The sequence below is a fragment of the Labrus bergylta genome, chromosome 24 (assembly GCF_963930695.1).
Source record: "Labrus bergylta chromosome 24, fLabBer1.1, whole genome shotgun sequence".
Classification (NCBI taxonomy): domain Eukaryota; kingdom Metazoa; phylum Chordata; class Actinopteri; order Labriformes; family Labridae; genus Labrus; species Labrus bergylta.
Genome location: NC_089218.1, coordinates 5,336,596 through 5,356,367, shown reverse-complemented (window position 1 = coordinate 5,356,367; position 19,772 = coordinate 5,336,596). Strand labels below are relative to the sequence as shown.

Here is a 19,772-nt window from a genome sequence, read left to right as displayed (position 1 = left end):
GGAGGGTTCCACTCGGTGAGTTGACGTAAGCGGCTGTGGCAGTCCGCGGAGCAGAACCGAGAAGTAGGTCATCCCCGTTGACCTGGCTCGTACAATCAGCATACACTCTGTGTGTGTGTGTGTGTGTGTGTGTGTGTGTGTGTGTGTGTGTGTGTGTGTGTGTGTGTGTGTGTGTGTGTGTGTGTGTGTGTGTGTGTGTGTGTGTGTGTGTGTGTGTGTGTGTGTGTGTGTGTGTGTGTGTGTGTGTGTGTGTGTGTGTGTGTGTGACGGTATGACTGGGCTGTTCCAATTCTTTCTGAACTCACAGGAGGCAAAAAAAATTGCAACCACACACACACACACACACACACTCAAACGATGGAAGTAAGTGAAAGAGGGCAAACCATCCGATACAGAGTGTAAACACGATGATGATATCTGCCTTTAAAGTGTCTAAAAATGGCTCCAATAACCGTCTGTGGTGAGAATCTGACAGCTACATGTCCATATTAACATTTACCATAAGCCCCCCCCCAAAAAAGAAACATGACCATGACTTAAAAGAGGAAATTGGACATATTACCTTTAAAAATGTTCAAATATGTCACCTTGAATGGAAGGCAGAGACTGATTGGACAAATGCCTCGACCGCCCTAACATCGTCATGTATACACCTGGTGGCCATTTTTCTCTTTCATAATGCTCAATGCGGGGAGATAAAATTCTTTTTGAATGTTTTGATTGGTTCGTTACAGGTGTGAAAATGTAAGGGTCATTTCAGTGCTTCTCTCGTCACCAAGCCGACTGGAAAAAAAAAAGCACAAATTTAAAAGGCCATATCCAGAGGCGACTCTGGGGTCCGTTGGGGGCCCTCCCACCAGCACTCAGCAGGTCAACCAGAGTGAATCTGATCAGACGGGGCCCCCTTGGCGAGGTTTCCTACTGTCGTTGCAAAAAAATGTGCACATTTAGGGTCGCTTCTTGGGTCCGAAGTTTGTCAGCCCTCTGGGCACCCCCTACTGGTCCTGGGGCCCCAAGCAGTTTCCTGCCTTGCCTGTTGACAAGCAGGGTAGGGTTAGCAAATCCGACAGCAAATTTGCAAACATTGCAAGGAGTTTGCCCCGTTCCTATGGTTTGCCTATCACTGACAAACTTTAACATCATTGGCTAGAAAATCTCGGAATGGCAATGTGGGGTTTAAGAGAATTTGCCTCGACTTTAATTGGTGGAATGGGTCATTAAGTTAGGCCTATACATATGCATCATCAAATATATTAATATACTAACTTGTTTCATGAATTCAGCCCAAAGCATTGGTTTTACCCTTTGAAATGGAAAGTGGGCGGGGCCTAAATTCAGCCAATAATCACGATGATGTGCTTCAATGAAAAATTAATTGTGTTACAAAGAATGGCGCAGAGAAAGGAACAACTTTATAAGCAGTGTTAAAAAAAAGAAAATAGCATGTGTGTTGTTGTGCCACTAGGAGGCAGCAACACTGGCACACCTGAAGTGCCCACAGGTGTGTGAGCATCACAAACTCGGGCTGCTTCGGCTACCATCGCCCTCATCAGCTTGTTTACATTACAAAGGTAAGACAAGGTGTGCGGCGCTCGTGCAATATTTCAGTGACATATCTTGGTGTGGTTGTGCGTTGCTTTTTGAATATTTTAATGACGTATTGTAATGCGGGTGTGCAGCACTCTTGAACACTTTGTGCGTAATTGTGTGCTTTACTCATACAGCAACTTAGGACTGCAGTCAGAAAATGATGCTTGTCTATACCAGGGTTTACGGTACAGGAGCTTGGAGCGCAAAACACAATGTTAAGACAAGAAACTTTCACTGGATTCTTACTCGTCGCCTTACTGACTATTGTATATGCACCGTGGCTGTGTAGTGCTCTTTTCATATTCCTATGATTGAATTGCAATGTTCAATGTCGCTGCCGTGCACTATTTCATTCCACTGAATGCATTGCAGCGTGGCTATGCGAGTGCTTTTTGAAAATGTGGAAAGTTATTGTTATATGCTGTTTTTTTCTGTACATACCTTGAGCTCCAGCTCGAGCATTTTGTCCTAAAGTGGCTCATTGTGACTTAAATGTTGATACGCATACATCAATTTAAAGGCACATTATGTAAAATCCGCCACCAGGGGGCTCTCAATCAAAACAAAAGCAAAAAATGATGTCGAAGCCGGCGGGGAATCATGGGAGTGATTCAATCTGCTACTCCCCCGCCCCCCAACACCCAGTGAAAACGACCGGGAGTTGACCGTAGTCATGACGACTGGGCGAAACCGACCTGAGGAAGAGGATATGTTGAAAGACGAGCTAATGCTAACAAGTATAATTTACATGATGGGTTTTTTTTCTTCATTATGCAGCGGTCTTTGACGTAGCATCTGGTGTTTCCACGGCAACTAAAACACGTCGCATCTGTCACAACGTGACACGTCCCGTTACAACTTGATTCTAGTCGGCCTTTAAGGTTTCATGTTGAGCTTTTTTTGTTGACGTTTGGGTTGGTTCAGTTGCAAATACCGGTACAATTATTTAATTCACTTTGACGCCAAAAGAATGAAGCAGTACTCCATTTATAACCTTTTTCTGAAGACAATTTAGCAATCTATAAAAGCTCTTCCACTTGAATACGTCCTCCTCTCTACGTTTGAGCAAATGCAAAACCTTCAACATTTGTTTACCTCGATCTGTCGAAGAATTTTTTGAGAGATCCCCCCCCCTTACCCCCACCACCCCGTCCCGCTTATGGGATTTTCCGATTCACAAGAACCATAATCTGCTTTGGTAGCACACGATGACGGATTAACCCCTGACCCCTCAGGGAGTCAGCGAGAACAAGTTGTCTTTTCAGGGTCGTGCCTCCTGTGCCAAGGTCAACGTTTAATTTACAAATAGATGTTATTGACCAAACAGGATTATATATCTGATTCACATGCGCAGGAACAAAACCAGGAATGCTCCCCGGGACATGTGGAGCAGAGTCAAAAACATTTTCCCACAGACTTTTTTGCTCTCTAAATATTTGTCCCGGGCATTTCTTGTAGGAAGTTGGCTACGTGATAAATCATGCAGAATAAACTAGCTTGCAGGTGCAGCGGATGTAAGTCCAATTAGGGAAAAGGGAAGAGAGAGTGGAGGATTAGACACCCGGAGATGAAGCAAACTTCACTTTTAGACGGGTGATAAAAATCCTTTAGATGTCAGATTTAAAGCAGAATAAGATTTATCTCATCTCCTTGCATCCTTCCCTTCTCATCTTGCCTCCTCAAATTCCAGTCAGCTGTTCAGCACCATTCTCTGCCTGGTGAACAAGTTAACAACACAAACTGTTGCCACACACACGCGTAGCGTCTTTGTCTGATTCCAGACACCATGCCATGTTGATCCCTAATCCGCTTCCTGCCACACTAGCCATGACCAATCAGGGCCTTTCATGTTCTGAAGCGGTCAGTCACACCTAACCGGATTGGCTAGCCAAAGTGCGGGATGCAGAGGCTATTAGCGATTATGATAAAGGCTGACATTTGTGATTGTGGGTTTCTGTGTGTGTGTGTTTGTGTGGCTGGGTCTGTCTGCTTGTGTGACCCAGATCGGGTATTGTGGCGCATGTGAAATTAGATGTGATGTTTGGGGGCCAGAGATTATACAGGACAAAAACAAGTCTGGTGATGTCAAGGGCATATTTCATCAGGGCGGAGAGACACACACACACACACACTGACAAACACCCACTGTGACAAGATTATTAGGTGGGAAAATGCTTTTTGTGGCTCGAATAAAGCACCATGATTGTAGAAATCACATCACTGAAAACTGCTCTTTTACTCTTCTCCTTTTTGGTATAGCAGCTATTTTGGCAATCCCTTGCTCACATACCTTAATTCAATCTTTCATTCAAATATATAAATTAGAGCCCGACCTATTTATCGGCTAGCCGATAATATTATCGCTAATTTTATTGCAAATCTGCACAATATAACTTCATTGTATTACACAAGCAGTTCTCTTTCACCAGCAGAGGGCACTATCTGGATTACAACAGTTACCATCTTGTCTTTATTATATATTTTTTCCACAAGTGTTTGATATGTGCATTTTAGGGATCAACCCAATAAATCTGTACATTGTTATCAATCTATCTATGTACAGACCAGGAAAAATGTCGGTATTGGATTTTTTTCCTCCCCAATATCAACATCGGTATCGGCCCCAAAAATTCGTATCGGTCGGGCCCTAATATACCGTATATCCATTTTAACCCTTAAGGGAGATGACATATTTCAAGACACTTCAAATTGAGTCAACACCTTTATTCCATGATCACACTTCTTCTTTAGTGCTTAAATGTCGCCTCGAAATATGTGTTTAGGATTCCCCTGGCAGACATTAAAGTGATTAAAATAAAGCGCATTCCCCAAAGTGTTGCAACTCTGATTGGATAATGGATTGTTTGCAGCATGAAAGTGTCCGCAGGGGCCAGTTTATGCATGTATGAACAGAGCAGTAGTGGAATAAATTAAAGCATTCAGTGTTGGCTCTGCTTGAAGACGTGAAGCTCAAATGCTTCTTACTTTCTTGAAGCAAAGGAAAACTTCCAGGGGAGCAGTTTTCGTCATTTAAAAAAAAAATCTGCAGATAATTTTTCTGTTATTAAAGCAATCACTAAGTCTATAAAATGTCAGAAAGTTGATACAGTGTTGCAGATGTTTTAAGATTAAGAGGAAGTAAGGATTTGAAGTGACGAGGGCCCGACCGATATGGATTTTTGGGGCCGATACTGACATTAGAGAGAGAAAAAAATTGATAAAGATATATTGGCCAATATCTTTATTGGATCAATGTTAGATCTGTAGAGATAGATAGATAGATGGATATAAACATGGTAAAAGAGAACAACTAGTGTAATACAATGAAACTCAAATGAAATACTTTTTGTCTGGCGAATAAATCTGGTAATATCGGTGCATATCTGCGATAAAATTAGCCGATACCCATCGCTTGAAATGCTTATATTGGCTGATATTATCAGCTGGCTAATTTATCGGTCCAGCTCTCATAAGTTTGTATTTGTTTCAGCGGGGTTGGAATGAGTAAGCTGGGAGTTCTTTTCCCACTTAAAAACCTCATGCCTGAAATGTTCCTGGGACGTAGACCACCTTGTAGGCCATAGCACCCATCAAACAGTCAGCTTTGCAATATGCTTACAATTACACATGCTTCTGAAGGGAGGCATTTTTGCAGTATGACTGTTCTCTGCATAAGTGAGACTTGACGTGATCTGAATGGAAGGAATGTCAAAAAAACATGATGATGTCGAAACCTGGAGGCCTCTCTGGTGGCGGCTCTCTCAAAATGATGTGATCTGACTTCTTCAACATCTGCATGTCTGCAGAGGATTAACCCAAAAAAAAAAATCTAAGCCAAGACACCTGTGTAAAGTTGTTTATCAGACAGCACACTTTGAGCTCTGTCGCTGAGTAATGCCTTTAATCAAAAAGAATGAAGTCAAACTCCCGCTGGGCTTGTTGTTCTGAGCTCTGTGTAGGACGGCGCTTCCTTTAGCTTGTTTTTGTTTCTTACAGAGGCTCAAAGGGGTTTTCGTTCATGTTCATGTGAACACCTTCCGTCCACATTATGGGGGGTTGAGAGACGGCTCTGCCCACTCATGGTCACTGTCTGTAGAGGCATAATGGCAGTTTGTTGCAAGAGAACAAAGGAGAAACAGATGATCCAAACTGAAGATAAGACCTTTTTTGGGGAAGTAAAAATACCTGAAGGAAATAAGAACTAAATCAACTTTGAGCTGCTATCAAGTCAAGTGACATTGGTGTGGCTAGAGCTAGAGCCTGATCGATTAATCGGCCAACCAATAATATCGGCCGATATTTACTTATCCAGTGAGTATCTGAATTGGCTAAATTTACACGAGCATTGGTATCAGATTTATTTTCTCCCCAATTTCAATATTGGTATCTGCCCAAAAAATTCCACATCGCCCAAGCCCTAAAAAGTAAATCCATTTTTTATCACTGGCTTTGTAATTATGCGATCAAATCTGGCATAGTAACTGATACTTGAAACTGCATTTTAGGCTGTAAGTGATGCATTTACAATACTGGTATCAGTGTCACATCCACACACCAACTTAGTTTCCCAAAGCAAAACAATACAAATGAACTTGCTTGAATTGTAAATCCTGAGTCACACAAGTAGGAGTCCCTTCCAGCATGCATTTAGGGAAGCCAAGTCTTGTGATTTACAGCCTAGATGTCTAAATTGACCAAGTTACTAAAGTGGAGCAAATGAGACTTTAAATGGTTATACACCACTTTGAATGTGTAAAGCAGTCTGCTGTAGAGGCTCCTGACAGCTGAGAAAGAAAAAGTTTATGAAGTTGAGTGACCGCTTATCCTCTCCACAAGCTGTGAAGTCTCACAGAAGCGATTGTCCTTATTGTCAAAGGGTTCCCATGGCAACATTGCACACTCATCCCCATGGGTTGGCTTTTTAAGAACGCACTGGGGCGGATAAAATCCACAGAACTGGGGCTGGAAACAGTCGGAGGATGAAGGGAAGGAAAAGTATTCCAGTCTTGTCTTTGTCCTTTCTGAAGGATGTTTAGATAGCAATTAGCAGATTGGGCCTCGAGCGTCTGAAGTGACTGCTGACGCTTTGATGAGGAAGTTAACCAATTAGGAAGAGATACGAGTTCTACCTCTCCTTTTATCATGTAAGCTACACACTGATGCGATAACAGAGCCATGTCTCAGGATGACGTCTCCAGAAAACCTCTCCTGAGACACTTTTTCCAACACCAAAATCAGCCGCCTCCCTCCTCTACAGACAGATGTGGCCCGACGCAGGGAAAAAAAGAAATGACAATACTGCCTATGCTATATATATCCGCACGGTTCCCACAGTCAATCACAGCCGAGGCTGACAAAACAACAAGTGTCTCAGAGCTAAGATTCTTACTTGTCAATGCCGGCCTGGCTGACAATGCGACCGAAACGTGTCAGGGGAAACAGGAAAAGAAACAATAACAACGCCATTGTTGCTATATTGGTCGGCATCATGACAGCCACAAACAAAACTTAAGACAAAGCCTTTCCTCGGCACTGTTTGTCAAAGCAAATGTGGGACGAACGTAAGTTTTAGTTCAACTTTTGACATAGTAAATCTGATTTTCCCAAAATGTAAAGCCTTCCATCTGAGGAATGCATTGCTAGTCAAAGTTTGGTTATAGAACAGTCGCTTAGATTCCTTCAGTGTGTCTTTAATTTAACTTTAAGCATGTAAAATTTCGATCTTCAACTCAAATTTGAAGCCTTTTCAAAACCTTTGTTCCTAAACAAGTGTTATATTTGCTACTGAAATCCAAGGAAGCTGCTGCAGCTGTTGCTCATGCTTCTAGCGAATGCATAGCTGTACTTTAGTTGAAGTTTCTTCATGTGTCATGCTGCTGTTGCCTTCCTTTCCCAGAGTTTCCCATGAGTGTAAATGTGATTTTTAACGTAAATTTCAAGACATTTTAAAAGTTTAGTAAAAGACAATGAATGGAGATATTTGGAAATCTGCAGGAAATGTCCTGCATGCCTTTAGTTGATGCATTGCTTTGCTTTGTCAATGTTTCATTCATGTGCCATTAACTGCTTCTACAGTACAGTTGTCTGCCTTCCTTCCTTCCTTACTCAATTTTCTCGAGTACATTTTGATCATCAGTGAAAAGTCTGAGCTTCTCGAGAACTTTTGGAAAAAAACTTGTGGATACTTTGGGCTTTAACACAAACCCTTATGCATATTGGCTTGTTAAAAATAACCCTTCCTTGTACTTAAACTTCTGTGAAGGTACAGTGGAATTTCCCATTGATTGAACTTCTCATTGAAGGTGCAAATAACAAAAGAAACATTGATATTTGTGTCCAATATCCTTGGAAGCTGCAGAAATGGTTGCACATGCCTCTTGTGAGTTCATTACAGTGCAGTTGCCTTCCTTCCTCGACTTTCTTATTGTCTCGCAGACCACTAGACCTGGATTTCCTTGAGCCCTATGACCCCCCCCCCCCCCCCCCCCCCCACATTGTAGCAGGTGAGAAGGATCAGTCGTAGCATTGAGCCTGTGGCAGCCAGCTGTCACACATACACGCGTTAGCACACATGACACGCAAGCACACTTAAACACACTTGAAGAGAAATCAAGCAAACACGCCTGAGCAAAAAGGAAAGGCTGTGAAATTTAATAATCTGACTGATGGGAGACTCGAGGAACAACTTGAACAGCACTTGTGTGCAGCGATCATACATACGCACGCACCGGCCGAAATAAGTGCCACCTGGCTTACATTCGGGACCTTTTAACTTTAGCACATAGTTTACGCCCTCAAGTACACACACATCCCTCTAGGCACTGTCTCCTGTCTTTCTGCTTCCTGGGCTTCAAGCGACCACCCAAAACACACACACGCACAGTGGCTCCTTGAAAGTGGGTCACACAAAAACAGACTCTCACATGCGACGTAACTCCACCCTAACACACACATGTGCACATGAAAACATTATGTTTCCATGTGCATTATGTAAAGCATCACGGTCAACCCACACACAATTCTGCAAAATACACAAACCCGGATTTACTTTTTTTGATGAAAATCTGCTTTCATCTCGGTTCATCAAGCATCGCTGGGACTAAATATTGAGAATAAAAAGTTATCCTAAAACTGCACATGCTCAGAGCTCACACACATTTTAAGACTGAGGAAATAAACAACACCTTTATAAGCATGAAAGGCAGCCGAAGCCTTCAGAACAAGTTGCAGGATTTACATTTTTAATAAGAAGTTTTTTACAGTACAGATGGCTCCAGCACACTCGTTGGCTGACTCCCGAAGTCACTGCTCTATCATTATCATTCCAGTAATGCTGGCTCACAATGCCTCTACTCCTTATTTCCACTGAGTCCGAGCCGAGATGGAGGGTGAAAGCACGCAGGAATCCCCCAGGGGACTCGCAGACTTAAGTAAACTATAGAGGAATACAAAGTCCCACAGAGACAGGCCAGCCATATACAGTTTACATAAGACAAGTATAAAAAAAAAAAACACTCCTCTTCCTCCTCCTCCTCTTCTTACCTTCCACATGATTAAAATCCCATCATTCACAAACAAAGTGAAAAAGAGAGAGAGCGAGAGAGGTGGGGGGGGAGGACGGAGGCTATCTTTGGCTCTCTCTCTCCTCTGTGGGACGCAGTAAAAGCAGCAGGAGCGGGAGAAGCAGCGGCGAGCGGCAAACTTGGATATCTCTCCGGTTCTGTGTCATCACCTCTCATGACATGTTTCCTCCCCTGCCTGTGTAAGCCTTTCCATCCTGACCCAGCACACACAGAGAGAGAGAGAGAAAGAGAGAGAGAGAGAGAGCAGGGGCAAACTAGTGCACCGCCCCCCTCTCTATCCCCCCTCCCCTCCACTCCGCCTCCTCTCTGTCCATCCCTCCCTCCTCTCTTTCCCTGTATTCAAATCTGCCAGTGGGCTGCCCTGCCTCTAACTAGGCCAATCACTTCACCACTGGGGGGCGGAGTCTGTGTGGGAGTATGAATTTGCACTCATATGTGTCATACAGGCATTATATTAGTGACCATGTGCGCATGTCTGCTTCTTGATTATGTGGCTAGCATGCATATGCAAACAAACATTGCAAGTCCAAGTCGAGTCTCAAGTCTTTGAGCTGTTATTATCGTCCCGGCCCTTGTGTTTAAGCGAGACAGAGGGAGAGAGCGGTGGAGAGACAGGAAGTTGCTTATTCTGTTTTGACATCATATACGGGGCTTCTGCAACACATTTGGGGTTTGAGGCAGCGCCTCTTCTAAACAACCGTCGTGCTGCCTGAGTCGATGTTCAGTCTGTCGAGTTCCAGGTGGTGTGCTCGTCATGATGTCATCAGTGGAGAGTGGCTGCTTGATCCACATGATGCGGGGGTTTGGCATGATGAGAGGGAACGACATTCAGCCCGTTGTGATAATGCAACAGAAATATAATATAAAAAGACCGGGCACGAGGCCTAAAACCTGGAGTCTGAGTCGAGTCTGAGTCGATTCTCAGGGGGCGGGTCCAAGTGCCAAACTGGAGTCCCCATCTCTGGTGGACATATTTACAGAATAGCTTAAGTCAATATTATCTTTTTTTTTAATGTAGGGCAGGGATGGGCAACTTTGGTCACAGCAAGGGCCACATTCACTTAATTCTGACAGACAGGGGGCCAAATTGTAGAATACAAAAACGACTACAGTCAATTATGTCTCAAATTTAACTCAAAATATACCAGTGATCAAATATTACTATGGACATATGTCTGGTTTTCATGATTTCATGGCAGATTTCATCATGTTTTCTTCATGTTTCCAATTAATTGATATGTAGAAAATGACCTGAGGGCCACGTTGAGGGTTGATGGGGGCTGCATGTGGCCCCCGGGCCGCCAGTTGCCCACCCCTGATCTAAGGCAATAGGCTGTTGGTGTGTTGATGGCATTCCCAGAAAGTATATCAAATGCATCCTTTAGTTAATCATATTTAGGATGTATCAAAAAGTACTGTAAGGCCTCAGGTTGGAGGCATTGCTGTAGATAACACTCCTGTAGGTTGTATTTAAGGGCAGCAATAAAGAGTTACAACCTCTGACAACTCAGAAAGCATCGCTCTTGGACATAACTTCCAGTACTTCTTCTAAATTTTGACAAAAATAGATAAACGTCGCACAAAGATTTGGAAAGTTTTTCATGGGCGTAACCCACATACTCAGCTCTGCTGCTCATCCCACAATGCATGTTCCTTACAAAAGTGGCACCATTTAAAAGTGAAATAAACAGGCTTTCCAATGCATAGAAGCATTGTTACAATAAATGATCTACCAAACACATATGTGCGATGTTTATTTGTAAATAAAATCTGAAGTTATATCCATATCCAGCATGAATAAATAAAGAGCATCTTTCAAAAGATGTTGTCGACTCGTTTCTCAGGAATACTCTGTGCTCTGTCTCCTGCTTCTTCAGTAGAAGCCCACAGGACTGTGAAATGTCTTGTTAGTTGTGAAACTCTGTTCCTCAACAGCATCCGGAACATTCTGTTATCACTCCGCCTCGTAGTTATTACCCACGTTGGAACTCAGGCATTCACTGTGACTGAGATCTGGGGCGGTTTGATGGAACAGAAGGCCGATGGATTGAATCTTGAAAAGGAAGGGTCGGAAAAACATTGATGGGGTTGGAATGAAAACCCTTCACTGTAACGTTGAATATCTTTCATGTAGAATCTTGTTATATTTGAATCTTTGTAACTTGTTTTATTGCACATGTGAAAGTTGCAAACATAGGGATCGTACTTTTTTTAATTTCCAAAAGGCTTTAAATGGAAACTAGTTTGTTAGCATGTTGCGCTTGTGTCCAAGCACGGTTCACCCTCTAAGTCCAGTTAGTTTGAAAAGTGTGGGTGCTGCGTTCCGGGCTCAAGCGTGGTACACTTCCTTTGCCCTGGCACGCTTGGATGCGTTAGAGGATTAGGGCCACTGAAAAAAAAAATTTCTTGCAGAATTCTGAGATTAAATCCTAAAAAAAAAGTCAGAACCAAAAATGTTTTTCAGTGACCCTTCCACACTTGGAAGAGGTGTGTTTCAGCACAGTTCATGCTAGAGCGAAAGAACGGGTACACAACAACGTAATGTTGATAAAGTGATGGGAAAATACGATCGCTAGTCCATTTATTGTGTTTTATTTTGACTGGACGCTCTGTGAGTTTCCTTGTCTGACTTCCTGGCAGGGTTGTTTGATTCTGTCCAGCTTGATGCATCCCTGCAGTGTAGTAATCATCGACTAAAGTGGCAGCGAACTACGACATTGTGCGTTTCACTGACAGACTGCGGCGGCCATGGAGTATGTGGAAATTGGGGCTTAAAAAACCAAAGAAATATAGAATCCTCACATCAGCAAGAAGCAGTCTTTCAGTAGAACTAAGCCAAAGTTCCATCATGAAATACCAACATTTAAATTCACACCAAACCAACTCAAACGAAGTCAACACTCATTTTTAAGACTTCATTGCACATAAAGTGATACTAATGTCGTAATGTCTCTTTAAGAAGCGTACACCAAACGAGTGCATGTCTTCAGAAGGGATGAAGAAAGGTGAATCATCGTTCATCTGTCTTCACTTTGGATTCCCTGACACATACTCAGTTCAGCCCGTGTAATTTGTTAATGTCTCCCTGATGTCTCTTTCTCTACCTTGAAACGTCAGCTGTTTTTGGACGCTGCACACATAAAAACAAACCCTCTGTTTTTTTTTTGGGGGGGGGGGGGTGGGGGTTTTGTGTGTGTGAGCGGCCCACGATGAAAAGCAGCTTAAATTAATCTCCGAGATGCAAGTCAGTGATTTACCCTCCCACACAAAAGCACCCGGCCCCCTGCCTTAAATGCAATCTTTGATCAGGAATCTCCAGCATTCATCGGCTGTCTCATTGTAAACCTTTTCCTTTTTCGTCATTCACTGTGGATGTCGCTCCTGGGTCTGGCAATTGTGCAGAACGAGGAAAAAAAAACAGCACAAACCTCCCCGCCGTCCAAAAAAACAAAAAAAACAAAGTCATCAGCTTTTACCATTCTTACCAAGTCCACAATCCATAAATCTGAAAGCTTTTAAAAGAGGCTGCACATTGGCAGCTTGATCCCAAACAATCCCGAACATCTTTCCCTCAGGGAGTGAATCCTATAGTTGAATGTGTAGAAGAGCTTTCATTTTTTTGGGGGGTGGGGGGGGGGGGGGGGGGGGGGGGGGGGGGGGGTACACTTCTGAATTTTCAGCCTGTATCTTTAACTGGAGGATCATAGAGCCTGATACAGCATGGCATCCCCCCCCCCCCCCCCACCAAAAAAAACCAAAAAAAAACAGCTTTATACATCAAATGAAATGCTTTGTTTGGGTCTGATAAGTTCCAGAAAGCACATCCAAAAACGGATACACCAATGATACGCCAAGACCGTTTAAAGATTCCAATTGGATTAAGTCTTTTGGCGCTCGTATAAGGTCATTCAGAACGTGCTTCTACCACTTTGGCTCAGTCATCAAAGGTTGAGATCTTGTGGTGAATTTAGTAATCATTAAGATGTAAACACATATTCCCAAAATTCAAATAAGTTATATTTGGAAGATGGTTTTCAATGAAGCGCAAAGCAGAGGATGGTTAGCATTCTGTATGGTATTCAGTGAGCTTATAATATCTTATTCAGGCATTTGGAAGTGTGTGTGTGTGTGTGTCGTGGTTGGGATTGTGGCCGTGTGCTTCTGGCGCTTGGAGCGGGATCAGTCGAGGTGAGGCTCCTGCAAAAGAATGTTCTTCTGGGGGGGAAAAAGCACAAGGAAAGAGTTTCCATCTCGGGGTCGGTTGTCTGCAAGAGCAGGGCCGCTAGCTTTGAGTGTGGAGAGAATGAGTCCACCAGGACTTACAAGGTTCCCTTTCCACAGCAAGAAGCAAACATTAGCTCACACACAAGTAGCGCTATGGGTTAGAAAGGAAACTGACTTTTAGATTTACCATCTGTAGACGGATTTGAATTGGAGTTACATACCCTACAGCAGCTCATTAGCAACTATCGGAAAACACGATTTCTCCTATCAACCATGAAGACGTTGGTATGATCCATTGATTGGACATCACACATGCCCGACTATCAACCCACAGTAAAAAGTTTTAACCAGTTTTTTTAAACAGACGCAGTACAAAATACGATCATAGGCAAGAATGTACGTCGGAACTGCTCTACTATCAGGATGTAAACTAGCACATTTGAGCAAGTCCAACCAAATGGGTCTTAAGTTGCTTTTTTAAAAGAGTCAACATTGTCCACAAATTTTAATCCCAAACGCAGAGCGTTCCAAAGCGTTGGCGGTTAAACCTCAAAAGCACAGTCTCCATTGGTCCTTCAGTCTGGAGTGTGAGACGAGCAGCAAACCCTGATCAGAAGACCTCAGGGATCTGTTGGGAGTGTGTAAGGTCGTAAGAGTTATGTGACATAGGCCGGTGGATGTCCTGGCTTTGAAAGTAATCAAGAATCTTGAATTGCATTCTGAAATTGATGGGAAGCTTGAGAATTGAAGTGATATGTGACATTTTGGAGGACCTGGTTAATAGTCCGGCTGCAGCATTTTGTACTAATTATAATCGGTTAAGCGATGTTTTGTTAAGAAAGGTAAAGTGAAGAATGGATAACATTGTTTTGCTCAGTTTTCACTGTTTACTGAGTGATTTCTTACCTTCAGAGCAGTTGGCTACACAGAATTTTAATTTCCATTTAACCGACTTGGAAATGAGTCTTCTGGGAAATTCTGGGAAATAGTGCAATTACATGCGTTCAGTATTCTCATAATGAGGTGAAGCGCTATAAACAAACAGAAATTAAAGAGTGCAAATCAGCTCTAATCAACCTGCTGTTCTTCATGTGTATCACAAAATCATGTGTTTGCAACATGTCCCTTTCAAATCCAAAATAAACCGGGTGAAAAGTTTCATCTGATTGCATCAAAATGGTGTGAAAGGATTTCTATGATACACTCAGGCCACCATCCAATAGGTAGGCTGCTAAATGTTTCAAATCTTATACATTGCATTGAGCTGTTTTAGAATGTGCTTCGACTGCTTTTGCTTCAAAGTTAGAATTGGAACATCCATCTTCCACCTCTAGCTCCCTGCAGATAAAACCTCATTACTGCATTGATGCTGTGTAATGCAGTTATAAAGTGAACAATCACTGAATGAGCTGGTCTTCAGTTATTTTCAACCTTGGAGGTTATCCAACTTGCACTCCTCACAATGAAAGCACACACAGACACAAAGCCTCTTCCTTCAGCGTCTCGGCAGCTGAAGCTTTGCCGAGCGTCCTCTGTCTCAAAACCGCAAAGTCAAGCGGCTGATTTTCACCTTGAACTATAATGTTCCCTTCTCGCCCCCGGCAGTATTACAATTGTGCTACTAATGACATTGTGCAAAAAAGAGAAAGTGGGAAAGAGAGTACTGAGTTCATGATCATTGTGACTGGCAGTGTAGGCAGCTCAGATCTGCCTTGGAAATATTTGTAAACGTAGATCTTTAAAAAAAATAAATGTTACAAAACTGTTTAAACTAGAGCCCGACCGATTTGCCATCCAGCTGATAATATCAGCCGATAACGGTATTAGCTAATTTTATTCCAGATATTACAAGATTTTGATAACTGCATTTGAGGGATCAACACAATAAATGTGTGTAACTATCTCTAAAGATGGAACATGGACAGAAGAAAGATATCGGCTGATATATATCGATATCGGCCCTAAAACTCAATATCAGTCGGGCACTGGTTTATAAACTTCAAACTCTTAACTCCTTATACTTGTGAAATAGTGGCAGAAGAAATCTCAGTCCCAACAGGAAGATATTCTGAATAATTTTGTAAACTCGTAAAAGTCTAAAGTCTCCTTTTTACTGCTGTTGTATGAAACTAAAGGCACACTCAGAAACTGAAATGTGGGATGAGGTTTTAAATGATTTTTTTTTGTCCATTTCCAAACACAGTTGTTGTGTGTTCTAAGGGAATATTTATGTGAGGTTTTTGCAGATCTGGTGCAGTTTCTTTTTTCGCATACTTGGTCGTGATATTTGTAACTTCTCCAAAGCTCAGTTATACAAAGTAAGATTTGAGCTGTTTTTTCTGTCAAAGGTTGCAAAAAAAACAATATTTTCCCCGTTCTCCGCTTTCATTTCCAACCCTAAAAGCCTCAAAATGTAAGAAAGCCGACCTCCGCCGACTCAGGAGAGGTCTTACTTTTAACGACCAGGAATGAGTGGAATGCGGTGGAGTCCGTCTCCCGTCTCGGGTTGAGACCATTATAGGGGATAAAGCAAGACAGGGTTATGACCGAGGCCTTGCAGAGGGCAGTGGCAGAGTCTGGGATTTGTGGGATTTGTACCACACATATGTACAGATGAACACATTTGACCAAAAACACTGTTCTTAATCAGTCTTGATCAAATTCCCTCAAATGGACGCCCACTGTAGGCTGGCCAACAATGCCGAGTAGAACCCTTTGATCTGAACACTTTGCACACAGCCGTTCCATCAGCATCCTCAGGCATCTTTACGACTTGGATATATGGCATCTTAAAACCTCCTCAGCCACTGATCTCTATCTTGGACAGCACATTGTGTATACATTCATATTGCATGACTCATGGGAAGATGGGAGATATTCTGCATGGCCGTTTTTCTTACATATATTTGCTTCTGATAGTGACCACATCTCGCTCCCAGCCCAAAAAAGAAAGAACATGTTCATGACCTTTTTTTTTGAAGCTCTTGGTAGTCTAAGGGCCTTTCGGAAAATGCCAAACACATTTCCCCTCAAAGTGACCCCTGGCCTTTTTAAGCAAAGAACTCACACGGGCGGTGGAGCACTGGTTTCAATCAGCGAGGGGGAAGATGTACAGCTGGTACCAGCCGAGCAGGGACGCAGCAGCTGCTTTGAAGCACGGTCTGGGGTCAACAGGGGAAGAAAGTAAGAAAGAGGTTCTTATATTCAGAATTTTAGAGCGTTAGTAGATTCTGTTGTTGAGTCTGATTTATCCGTCTCAGTAAAAAAAAAAGATCTTATCCGGGAGAACTAAGACGTAGAAAAGCTCTGAAGACTTATTTAAGGAGAGGGGGAGCAGGGGCGGGAGGGTGAGATGAGAAAGACAGAAGGATTAAGAGTGAGAGGGATGGGGAAGGGGAGGAGATTAAGTGTAGGTGATAAACATGAAATGGAGCTGCGACTTTCACAATATTTGTAATACTTTGAAAATGAAATGGTATCACTGTCAATAACCTGGTTGCCATTGTTTCGTGCTTCTTGGTTCACACTTGGATTGTTTGGGTTGGCAGCGCTAGCGGGAAAGAAAAAACGTATTTATCGCGTCCTATCGTATTGTATGGTTTGGTACCTGGAGGTGGAGAAAAAATTGATTCATGTAAAAATCGAGATTCTTATCTTTTGAGATTTTAAATAGATTCATAACTTCCAAAAATATATTTTTTGTTTTTTTGGCTAATCAGTCACTCCCTGCTAAGTGCTACGGCTAGCTCTTTCACTCAGTAGTTATTAGCTTATCAAGTATCGGCTAATCAGTCAAAAAAAATCCCATATCGGTCAGGCCCTAAGAATACTTAAGGACTGTTTGTATTTGTAAAAAATGATCTGTAAATACATGAGGGCGACCCGTCTAGGTGCCGTCTATGAAAAACACTGGTTCACAGTATGTGTACATTCAGGCATGGTTACCTGTGGAACTGCATTGCCTGATTTATTTATCTGCGCTGTCACTCAGCGCCTTGACGTTTGTGATCAGGAACTGTGGTTAGGGGGTTCATCTCAATTTCCCAGAGGTCCTTAGGTAAAAAAAACTCATCCTGTGTGAAGTAGTGCCGAAGAACAGTTGAGTTATACGACAACCCGGAGATGACTTGGTGAATGTATAGACGTGGAAAAGATGGAATCCTTGGGTGTGTATATGCAGTCATGTCTGTCAGGGTATTTGATCCGACAGTTAACCCTGACAAACGTCCCCCCCCCTTTGCTTCAAGTGCACAAAGACCATCAGATTGTCTATAAAAGGAAACATCGCCCACATTACTTCAAACCTCAAGGTGAATCAGGGACTGTGAGTCAGGGACTGTGAGAGGTCAGCGGATCGCGGAAATATTTAGATTCACTGCTTCGTGTAAAATCTCACAAGGAAGACGAGGCAACTGAGGTCACGTCGAGTAAAAAAAGAAACTCTGACTCAACAGTCAGTGTGAATGTCTTTGGGCTGCTGGCTCGTTTCAACAATGACATCAAAGAAGGTGTGATAAAAAACACAACTCAGGACGAGAAAGAAAAGTGTATGCCTTGTCAGATTTCAGATGTTCCTGTTGCAATTTTGTTCATTATGCATGCACACACAAGCACACACACACACACACACACACACACACACACACACATGCAAAAAAAAAGCTCAAGGTCATTTCCTGTCACAAGAAAGAAATTAACCGCCACATCATTCAGGCTAATGCAAATAAAAACCCTGCGCACAGTCCAGCACACAGGAAATGCCCAAAAGCGCACCCAACAAATCCATGCACACAAGGACACACACACACACACACAGGAACAATACAACTACATACACACAGATGGACTCATGCATACATACGGGTGTCAGAAAGCATCATCATTAGCTGTCAGCCGGCCCAACGTGTCCTCAAACTGTCACTAAAAAGAGAGTCACGTCCTCGCTGCTAGCCCTCGCCCCGAACCAGCACCAGCTGCCTCACCATGACAACAACACATAATCTCTGAAATGATGAAGGTTTCTCTGAAAAGATATGCCCACATTTGCATAACTGTAATAAAAAAAAGAGTCTGTTTATTCTTCAATAGAGGCTAAAGATAAGATCGTAATGTGGATTTTAACCCGTGCTGCCTGCTCAGAGGACTATGGGCTACATGGGCATCTTCCTTTGGCTTTACTTTTTTGGTTCATTCATCACTTCCATCTGCTTTTAGCACTTTGAAGGCAGCATTTTTATTGGTGAGATAAAGCTCTTGTTTATACGAATTTGGTCGCCCCAGTGTAAGCATTAGCAATCAACCCTTTCAATTTATCGCAGTGTCGTTCTTACTCTCTGATGTGCGCCAATTCTTTCCACCGCTGCCTGACGTTATTATCCTGCTGTCGGCTAAATCTTAGCTTCTGTTTATATCACTCTCATTCATGCTATAGCACCACTGTGAGAAGTCATGAAGTAGTGACGCCATGAGTTATAATAGCAGGGAACTCTGTTAAGAGCTCTCTATTTTTTAGAATTAAAGGGGACATATAATGAAAAAAAAAAATCCACTTTGACAGTGTTTTTGAACACATATTTGGGTAACCTGAGTGTCTACCGACCCACAAAATGTGAAATAAATCCATCCAGTCCTTTGTTTGTGGTCTGCATAAGTCTTACAACACAGAGAAAAATACTCTGTTTCAAATGTGCTCTCCTTGTGATGTCACAGTGGGATTTGGTAAAAAAAAATCCCCTCCCCTCCCCTGGTATCTCCACCCATGGACTCCACCCCCAGTCTAGAGCAAAACTTTTGCGCAGGTCTGACATTTTTATTCTTTTTACAGAGGAGTGATGTCTACCAAGAAAACTCGGGGGGGGGGGGGTCATTGCATTTAAAGAGACACACACACCAAAACGGAGCGTTCTGAGAGAGCTGGTTTATACAGGGTCACAAACCTCCTCTGGTGCTTGATTCATGTTATATTTTGACCAAAGCACAGCACAGATGTTTCATTTAGACCACAGGGGACTGTTTGAAGATGTGGAAAAGGGAGATAGTATGTCCTCTTTAAAATATTGCTATTGGGATTTGATAATTGTCTGACACGATTCAGGACCATGATATATGGCTTTATTATCATTTTATCCCACCACCAGTCAGTACTGTATTATTGGTGTTTGCTAATGCTAAACCATTTTTATCAGCAGTTCATAATAAAAAATATGTCCCTGCCCGACTTATTAGCTTCTTTAACTGACCACTTTACAGTTAAAAAGATTAACCAGTACCAGAGCTCTCAGATCCTCAGATCGAGGTCAGCAGAGCTTGAAAAAAAAAATGTGTCCAGATCGTGACGAGCATCGAAGCGTCCAAATGGGACCATCCTAATGAATC

General features: G+C 42.6%; 1 protein-coding gene across 3 annotated transcripts in view; it reads right to left on the bottom strand.

The window, feature by feature from the left end:
* LOC109984134 (E3 ubiquitin-protein ligase Midline-1-like) overlaps positions 1-19,772 on the bottom strand; it is a 63,441-nt gene that overhangs the window by 32,318 nt on the left and 11,351 nt on the right. The window contains exon 1 of one of the 3 annotated variants that reach the window (XM_029277396.2): positions 9,133-9,400. The exons of the other annotated variants lie outside the window; for them this stretch is intronic. The gene's annotated coding sequence lies outside the window, so the exon portion shown is untranslated. Of the gene's footprint in view, positions 1-9,132; positions 9,401-19,772 lie in introns of those variants that run through there. 3 annotated transcript variants of the gene reach the window in all.